Source organism: Antechinus flavipes, chromosome 1, assembly GCF_016432865.1.
Source record: "Antechinus flavipes isolate AdamAnt ecotype Samford, QLD, Australia chromosome 1, AdamAnt_v2, whole genome shotgun sequence".
NCBI lineage: Eukaryota > Metazoa > Chordata > Mammalia > Dasyuromorphia > Dasyuridae > Antechinus > Antechinus flavipes.
This window is the reverse complement of record NC_067398.1, coordinates 244368011-244376703: the sequence shown is the minus strand read 5'-3', so window position 1 is coordinate 244376703 and position 8693 is coordinate 244368011.

Here is an 8693-nt window from a genome sequence, read left to right as displayed (position 1 = left end):
GCTGTTCAGACACAAACCCAGATTGGCAATTTGCAGAACTCTGTCTAATCAATATGCCATTGGTCTATTTTGGGAGCACTGAAAGTTTGCAGGTCCCCAGCTTGAATTGGCCTTGAAATCCTGGAATAATATAATACTCAACACCCCAAGAAAACAGCAAAATTGGTCTAGACATTCTGTTTAGAAGTGTATAGAGTCTGGCTTAGTTTAAAGTCAAAAATCAAGAGTTAGGTTGGAAAATAGTCCCTTCATAAACAGCTTACTATAGTGACAGGGACATTCAAGACCTAAACCCAGAAGAAGAGATTGACATCAAAACATTTACAAACAATACCTCAAGGAAAAGCACAGGTTGGGCACAAATTCAACTAAAGTTCCTAGAAGATATGAAATAAAAATTGTAAGAGTTAAACATGCTTTTATAAATGAAATGAAACTAGAAAATTTTGCAAAAGAAATGAGATCAATGGGAAAAAGAATTGGGAAGATAATATGGCATGAGAGGTATAAAATCTTGTTTAAGCAACAAACTCCTTGAAAATTACAAGTGAGCAAATAGAAGTTGTCTTAATGAAACAAGAAATGAAGCAAAGTCAAAAAACAAAAAATTGTGACATAGCAGAAAAATTGACATAGATCAAGGAGAGTTTTAGGATTGTTGAACTTCTTGAAAACCAGGACCAAAACACTCTAGATAATATATTTCAAGAGATCATGAAAGAAAGCTACTCAGATTTTTTTAGAAGTAGAGGACAATGTGGAAATAGGAGGAATCCACCAGTCACCTGAAAGAAACTGTCAATTGAGAAATCCTAAGAACATTATAGTCAAAAATCTATAGAGTTTTAGGTCAAAGAAAAGCAAAGCAGGAAGAATTCAATTACTGGCAAGTCACACTCATAAAGCAACGTAGCAACTAATATAAAGTGGAGGGCTTGCAATAGAATGTTAAAGAAGGCTTATAACCAAGAATGATTTATCTGGCAAAACAATATAATCCTCTAAGAGGAAAAGTGGAATTTTAATGAAATGGAGGCCTTCCAAGTATTGTTGATGAAAAGAATAGAGCTGCACAGAAAGAGATGAGGAATAGGAGAAACACAAAAAGATAAGTATTAACAGTCATAAGGGACTAAAGACTACACTGCTTACATCTTTATATGGGAAGAAATGTGTATCCCTTTTGAGATCTTGGAGTCTGATTAGACAAAACTGGAAGTGGTTCTGTTATGAATCCTTTCCTGAACACTCTTAATTCTAGTGTCTTTCAATTATGATTATTTATCTTGTATAGAGCTTGTTTATGCGTAGCTATTTGCATGTGGTTTCCATCATTATATGGTGAGCTCCCCAAAGAAAGGGGTCTTTTGCTTTTCTTTGTATCTCCAGTTCCTAGCATAGTGACTTGATACATAGTAGCCACTTGGTAAATGTTCATTGACTGATGATCTTAAAAGAAAAATGGCAAGGAAGAAGAAAAGAAATACATTGGGTCAGAAAAGAAGGGAATTTGTTAGGTTAAGGATAATTATCTCGCATAAAATCAAGTGCACAAACAGAAGTCTATACCAGTTAGGAGAAAAGTGGGAGGGAATGGGTGACACCTTTATCTCATACTTTTCTGAAGTAGTCAGAAAAATAAATTCACATGCACAATCAAATAGAAAACCATTTCACTCAACAGGGAAATGAGGAAAGGAAGAATGGGGAAAGAAGAAATGGAGAGAGAGTAGTTAGGGGAAGGATTAGTACCCAGAACAAACTACAGATATACAAAAATGTAACCTTTTGGCGATAGCAAAAAATTGGAAATTAAAGTGGTGCTCATTGCTTGAGGGAATGGATAAACAAATTGTGATACATAAATATGAGAGAATATTATTGTTCTATAAGATGAAGGGAATGATTTGTGAGAACCTGAAGAAAACTTGTAGGTACTAGTGCAGAGTGAAATGAGCCAATAGATGGATCTTTTGAAGTCAACTCCCAAAAATCAGACCTGGTTCATATGAACTTGGCCGAGATTGATGTGGGATCATCCTCTTTCCCAGTGCCAAATCCCTTTTCTGAGAATCTCACATTTCTTTGGAGGTAGCCTGACATTACTTGATTCTTTTTGTAGCTGGACAATTTGCCTTAGAATTAGAACAACCCATCAGGGCTTGCTTGCTTACTGAGTATGATTATCTTGCTTGCCTGAATATGATTATCTTGCTTGCCCCTGAGTATGGCATGAGTCTGCATATCTGGAACCTTAAAGATCCTGATATCCTGCTGTCCCTTGACAAAAATCTATCAGTTTGTCAAACTTATCTATTATAAATCAACTTATTTCATTCTTCTTCTTCACTGCTAAACTTTCAAAAAGAATATAGTTGATGGCCTTATTCCTCAGTCCCTAGAGTTTGGCTTCCATCCCTACCATTCAACACAGATTGCTTTCTACCAGGGCAATCAAAACCCACCCAACGACTGTCTCATTTCTTCTGCAGCTTGGCCTTTCTGCAGTATTTGATAGTTGGCCACTCACTCATCGACATATTCTACTCCTTTGGCTTTCATGACACATCTCTTTTATGGTTCTCTCTCTACATGGTCTTTTTCAATGATTTATCATCTTCCTCCTGCCTTCTCAGTGTGTATCCCCTAAGGAGCAGTCATCCCTTTTCTCAACTCTTGTCCTTGATGATCTCATCCAACTAATCCCATGACTCCAGTCATCACCTCAGTGCAGATATTTTCCAAATGTACTGTTAGCTCCAATCTTGTCCTGCATTCTGTCCCCGTTTCCATAATACCCTATGGTATCTATCACCTGTTGTATAGGTGATACACCTGCCCTGCCAACACCTGAAGCTCAATATATCCAAACCTGAACTTATCTTCCCTCCCACCCCTATTTGCATCTCCTTTCAACTTACTCCTTTATTAATAACACTACCACTTTTCCCATCACCCAACTCTGAAGTTACTTTATTACTGTTGACTATTCTTCCTTCTCCCTAAATCACTGGGTTCAATAAGTTGTCAGTTCTGCCTTTCCAACATAAAACCAGCTTATCCACCATGAATCTCAAAGATGTAATCTTTTGTCCATTTCCCCCATGTATCAAATGAATCAGGTCTGATTTGGGGTCATTGACTCCAAAAGGTCAATCTTTTGGCTTGTTTTTCTCCAAGTTTAGGAAAATTTTCAAATAGCCTTTATGTGTAGTTCACAAATAGTGTCAAAATGATAATTATTTTGCATGTATTGATCAATAGGAGTTCTCATAGAAGGTGAGGCTTCATCATATCACTAAGGATAGGAGAGGAAGTAGAGTTTGTTCTACTTGTTTAGGATAAAAAGTTGACCTAATTGCAGCAAACACACCACTCCCATACCCCCAACTTGGACCCAGGCATCTTTTAAAAATTAAGGGATCATCTGCATATGTTGTTTCATGCCACAATTTGACTTGTACTTCACCTTAACATGGAACTCTGAGGTAATCTTTCTCATTTTCCCATTAAGATTTAGCTCAGCTTCATGTGATCTAAAAGGAAAACATTTTCGGTACAATTACTGCAAGAAATAAACACAGAATTGAGATTTATAAGTGGCTTGTCAGGCTCCTTGGGCAAAAGGATTACCCATTTGAAAGTTTAGTACTTGCTGCCCCATTAATAGCTGATTTCACACATTTTCTCTTTAAAAGAGAACTGACATTCTCCCACAGGAACTAGGTCACCTGGAAGCTATTGGCAAAGGAGAAATATTATTCATTTGTATCACCCATCCCTTGTCTTCCGGTATATAATCATGGATAGGGAGTAAAAGATAGTCTTGTTCTTTAGCATGTTTGGCAATTCTTGTCTTAACTCGTGAATTGTAGTTTATGATTCCTGGTCAATTCAGATTCTGACTTACTAATCCTCACTTCTGATAAATGATACCTGTCTCCAATAGCTTCAGTCAGGTCAATCCCCTGATCCCTCTCCAGGATCCCAGGCTGTCATAGCTCTGCCCACAAGATGCGTGAGATGGGGATGTGGAGTTCACTGACATACAAAGTCACGCCTCGTTGTGTGTAGTATGGCAGTCAGGTCTGGCTGTCACTTATGGAACCTTGAACTTCTACCAGCTACTAGCCTGTCCTTTAACCTCATTGGCACAACTGCACATGACAATACACTGCTTTTCCCCTCTCTAATTCTAGTTTTGCTCTCAGTTACACAGATACAGGCAACGCTAGAGAAGTGTGAAGGGAGGAATCACCTGCATACCTATATATACCATCAATACCTGCATAGGGATGCAGGTGCTACATCAGGTTTCTACAAATGTGTGGCAACAGTGTCCCCAGATCCCTGCCTGAAAATTAATTCTCTCTACAGAAAACACAGAAAATGCAAAAAATTTGAATGAGCCCATGTGCAAAATATAAAATCCTCTCAATAGCCCATAAGTAGTCTATACAATTTTCCATCTCCGGTGGGTCTCAGTTTTCTACATGAGTCCTAAAGTCCTTCTGATTTAGTATCATCCCATGATTTGATCCCCCTCAGAAGGGAAATGATTTCTGAGTTGCCAGGATGGCAATATTCTGGTGAATCAGGAATTATCCCACAGGGTCCCATAGAGTCCCTCTCAGATGTGCAACTCTGGTTTTTGTTCTTCTTCCCCATTCACAAGCAATAAAGGCTTTGGGATTGTCAGAAGACAATTCCTTTTCCATTACACCATTACTGTCTAAATAACAGTAATAGTGGAGAAAAAGTTATATTCCTTTTTTGTGTGATTTGAGTTCCTTATTGATCTTTCAACTGCAAGAGACCTGGGGAAATTCTCTTCTCTCCACATGGCATACTGCTCAGGAATTTTCCTTGTCTGTATATCTGGGTTTTCATCCAAGCCTGGGGCATTTTGCCTGCTTTTACATCCACAGGAGATAAAGCTACCAATTGATAGAGAGAATGCAGAGTGTGATATGAAGCTAAGAGGTAGAATTAATGATAAGAGATTCTTGGAATATATCACAGACTTTTTGAAACAGACACAGAGAAAGACTAGAAACTGCAGACATGTATAGGCAATCAAATCTTAACGTATCTCTGATTTCCAGCTTATCTCAAAGACTTGAGACACAATTTTTCTCTGGTTGAGAATGGGTCCTCTCTTTTGATTGAAATAAGATCTCATCTTATTCTCGTTTAAAGAGCTCAGCCACTCTTGTATGTTTTTTTGTATTCTAATCTGTATAACCAACCTCTCTGATTTATGCTTGCAGTTTGCTTAAATAGATGAGTTTTTCCACAATTCATAAGAGTTTTTTCTGTAACCAGCGTTTAATAGGAAAGAAATAATGGAAAGTTAAATTCAGTGACTGGGAACTGGCTTTTGCCATGAACCAGACTCATACCCCTAGACCATACTTGTTTAAGATAAGAGAAATAGCTGATCTAATTGTAGCAAATATTTAGCAAGGCAGATTTTTATAATTCTAGTTATGTATATCTTTTGGAGACTGGAGAAAAGAGAATCCATCTCCCAGGTGCTCCTGGAGGTTTTTCCCCTTCTTGAGCCAGGTAAAAGACTATCTGTGGGGCAGGCGTTGCCCCAGGCTTTCCTCCTCTCCAAAGAAGCAGGGCAGGTTTCAATGCCTACATATGCCTCTTGTTAAGCATATCTATGCTTTTAAACAATCCATGTGAATATATCCCTATTTTACATGTGGGAGCCTATCCACAGGAATATTGTAATAATCCCTGGTTTTTTATCTTGTTAGAGTTTTCATTTTAATAAAAAAAAAAAAAACCATAAACCTGTGTGAAGATTGGAGAACATCTTTCTCCTCTAACCCATAAAAGATTGTTCCTTTTTTGACCTGGATGCTGTGCCTCCCCCATATTTAAATGTTTCCCTTGGTTTCTCTTTGGATTTTTTAAAAAAAAAGCTTTGATTCTGAGTTCATATCTATTTTTACTGTATTTTAATTTTCAGGGAAATTGTTGCTTAGGCAAAGTTTTGTACCTTTTGTGCCAAGTTGTTAACTTTCAGATCTTCCTTCTATAGCTCTTGTAAAGCATTTATATGTTTTAAATATTTTTCTAAAATTCTTGTTTCATCTGTTCCAGAAAATGTAGCTGAGTTTTATAGCCCAAGCTGTGTTTTAACTTTGAAGTTTTGCTTGTAGATGTTTTGGAGTCTTCCTTGTCATCCAATTTTGTGTCTTGTATGTCCCTCTTAATGTCCCTCTTAACATAGTAGCTTTTTGTGAAGGAATTCTTTTTTTGTTTGCTCATTCTTCCAGTCTGATTCCTGGATTTAGATTTTTCTCTTAGGGCCATCCTCTGCATATTTCTGGAGAGAATGTCTGAGCTGATCCTATTGACGCTTTCTTGAGGGTATTGAGTTTTGTGTTATTCCAACATCTTAGGGACAACTTAGGCTGAGTACCTGAAAGCTTTCAGTGCTCTTAGAATGTTCTGATCTAGTACAAGTCTAATTTCTGTGCCCTAGACATCTTTCCCCTTCTGAGTTCTATATGTTGCCAGCCTGGGTTTGGGATTTAGCAACAAACCTGTGGACTTCCTTCTCTGGACTTTCAATAGACTGCTGCTGCTGGATTTGCATACTATTAGTAAAGCTGGAAAGCTCAATAATTTCAGGGCCAGAAGTTGTTTTCCCTTTGATCTGGCTATCCTATTCTAGTTATTCCTCTTCCTCAGGTTTCAGACTGGGTTAGAGGCTTCTAGGGTCAAAAATAAATTTTGCTGCTTACTTCAGAAACTTCTGCACTCTCAAGTATACAACTTGGGGCCGTCTACCTCCTCCTACCCCAGAATGTCACCTTTGTGCACATAGCATCTTTTCAGTCTGCCTTTGATCTATGACCTAGAACTAGGTAATGGGCAACGAAGCCCAGTTGGTACCTTTCCAATGGTTGAAATGCCATGGTGTGAATCTGGAATCTCCTTCTTCCCTGGTGAACAAAGGCTCTCCAGGTCTCTCTGAAATCATCCTGCTGATCGTTTCTTACAGAACAACAATATTCCATAACATTCATATACCACAACTTATTCAGTCATTTCACAATCCATGAATATCCACTCAATTTCCAATTCTTTGCCACTACAAAAAAGGCTGCTACAAACATTTTTGCACATATGGATTCCTTTCCCTCTTTTATAATCTTTTTAGGATGCAAACTCAGTAGAGACATTGGTGGATCAAAGGGTATGCACAATATTATAGCTTGTTGGGCACAGTTCCTCCCAGAATGGTTGGATCATATCACAACTCCACCAACAATGTATCAGTGTCCCAGGTTTCCCACACCCCCCTCCAACATTTTTCATTGTCTTTTTCTGTCATATTAACCAATCTGAGAGCTGTGACCTTAGTACCTGACTTTTGCCTTCTTCAGTCCATACACATATGCCCTTCTATCTCCCTGATACTACAGGGGGTGGGAGGATAGAGGCTTTCTGATGTCTTTTTTGTCCATTCTTGGTCTGAGCTTATTCGGTTCAGAGGCATAATTGGCTTCCTAACCTAGCATCTGGCTTGAGCCAAGTCCCTACCCCAGAGCCATTGAAGCTCCAGTGAGCTGTGTGATGTCTTCCAGATCAACCAAGAATTAGAGATATATGACCTATGTCCTTGTACACCCTATTGACCAACCAAATCCTTGGAATTTCTTGACTTTCTTGTCTCACGTCAATCAAAGGTGGTGAACAGACTTTCAGTCCTTACCCCCTACTTAAATAGGTCATAGCCAAAGACTGAAAATTACTGGTTCTCAGATAGGAGGAGAAGATAGGGCTTTGGGGGTGGGGGAGTGAGAGATGGGAGTGACTTCAGGGAACACATTGAATAGAAAACCTAATGAAAGTGGCCTTCACTCTTAGACTTTAAAACATGTTCTAAAGCAGTTATCATTAAATCCAGTGGTATCAAATTCAAATAGAAACTGGGACTATAAGATCCCTGTGGGCTACACATTGACTTAGAAAAATTATTACATATTTTTTGCTAAGTTTGGGTTGCTAAGACCCAAACCCCGGCTGGCAAGAAAGCGTCAATAGGATCAGCTCAGACATTCTCTCCAGAAATATGCAGAGGATGGCCCTAAGAGAAAAATAATACATAATATATATATATTACATATACATACAAAAATATCACATATTAACATGATCTATATTCTATTGTATTTTTATTTTTCTTCCCCAAATACATTTAAATCTGATTCACCTTATTTTGGCTCTTACAGCAGCTCTGATCAAAACTATCTGATACTGGGCAAAAAATAGATAAATCTGAGAATTAGAATAGGTAATCAAACATCCCACCAAAAGTATACAAAAAGACTAGTTTTGGTAATTGAAATGCCACTCATGGTTTAGAGGAGGGAGGTTCTTCTACAGGGAATTCCTATTCTGGACTCACACAGATCTTTATCCTGGCTGAGCCTGACACCTGAAAAAGGGAACTCAAGGTTTCCTTATCACCCTGACTCATTATGGCCTTAACTGCATAGTAGATCTCCTAGGCAAATATGTACAATAAGCTTAGATATCATGGCCACCTTATCCCTTAAAAAGGAGCAATACATTCCTTTAGGAAGATTCTCAATGTACAAAGTTGATATTAAGTATAGGACAGCAATAGCACCATAAAAGAAAAATTTAAAGCACAAAAGACTTAT